General features: G+C 56.3%; 1 non-coding gene across 1 annotated transcript in view; it reads left to right on the forward strand.

Moving 5' to 3' along the window:
- The first annotated feature begins 907 nt into the window (after positions 1 to 907).
- The window catches only part of LOC126990123 (small subunit ribosomal RNA), a 1,873-nt gene continuing 1,409 nt past the window's right edge, over positions 908 to 1,371 (forward strand). The window contains exon 1 of the ribosomal RNA XR_007744028.1: positions 908 to 1,371. This exon is cut by the window's right edge and continues 1,409 nt beyond it. This is a non-coding gene — a ribosomal RNA (small subunit ribosomal RNA).

The following is a 1,371-nucleotide window of genomic DNA, read 5'->3' on the forward strand; positions in this document are numbered from 1 at the left end:
AGCTTCCATAACGCTGTTTGGGGCCGGAGCGCGCTGCACCTACCCGAGCGACTAATCGTTTGCCAACCTCTCAGACCGGGGCCAGCAAGCTTGGATGGGATTAGTCTCTCGTGTTGCGCGCACCGACCTCAACAAACGCCGTTGAACTGTATCCTAGTTCGGGCCCACCCTCCCGCGGGCCAAGACTCGGCATCGCTCACTTCCACCTGGAAATCTTTCATTCTTCTCAGGTCGATGTTGATGTTGACAGCCAGGTCTTGCCCCCTCTCTTTCATGAGAAGCTTCTCGGCATTAGCTGCGGCTCCTCGTGGCGGCGCACGTTCTTACCGTGTTTGCCAATGCGATCAGCCTTCAATGCAGCGACCCCTCTCTCTCTCGCTCTCTAGGCGATGGTAACTCCACTCTCCGTGCGATAACGCATCCCGAGGGTGACGCCGCCGCACGCAATGTCGTCGGTTGGCACCCTAGTCTTCACACTGACGCAGCTTCTATCGAGCGGTCGGTTGGAACGAAGCACTCCACTCTCGCAGGCGACGACGGGTGACGGTGCGCTGCTACTGTTGCTGCTGCTGCTGCTGGTATTGTCCGTGGTGCGTTCGCTCGCACCTCGACACAAAAGCATCAGCAGCAGCAGCAGTCTCACCACCATCACCACCAGTCTGCTGCTATATGACAAGGACGCGCGGACGACGAGGAGGAGGACGACGGCGTGGCCGGCAGAGTTTCGAGCCCACGCATCATCATCATCATCCTCATCATCCGCCGTCTGTTGAAACCAGGGACGCGGCGTCGCTGACCAGAGCTGTCCGACGCTGAGCGATCTCCTACTTTAGTACAAGGCTTTAAGCGAGCGCGCGGCACGCCCGTCGTGTTCGTTCGCCGCTTGGCCGCCAGCTAACGCCATAGCTACCTGGTTGATCCTGCCAGTAGTCATATGCTTGTCTCAAAGATTAAGCCATGCATGTCTAAGTACAAGCCGATTTAAGGCGAAACCGCGAATGGCTCATTAAATCAGCTATGATTCATTGGATCTGTACCCACACTTACTTGGATAACTGTGGTAATTCTAGAGCTAATACATGCACCACGTCTCTGACCGCAAGGGAAGAGCGCTTTTATTAGTTCAAAACCGGTCGGGCCTCGGTCCGTCACCCCACCGTGTTGAATCTGAATAACTTGTCGCTGAGCGCACGGTCTCCGCACCGGCGCCGCCTCTTTCAAGTGTCTGCCTTATCAGCTTTCGATTGTAGGTTATGCGCCTACAATGGCTATAACGGGTAACGGGGAATCAGGGTTCGATTCCGGAGAGGGAGCCTGAGAAACGGCTACCACATCTAAGGAAGGCAGCAGGCACGCAAATTACCCACTCCC

The sequence above is a fragment of the Eriocheir sinensis genome, unplaced genomic scaffold (genome assembly GCF_024679095.1).
Source record: "Eriocheir sinensis breed Jianghai 21 unplaced genomic scaffold, ASM2467909v1 Scaffold1459, whole genome shotgun sequence".
Classification (NCBI taxonomy): Eukaryota; Metazoa; Arthropoda; class Malacostraca; order Decapoda; family Varunidae; genus Eriocheir; species Eriocheir sinensis.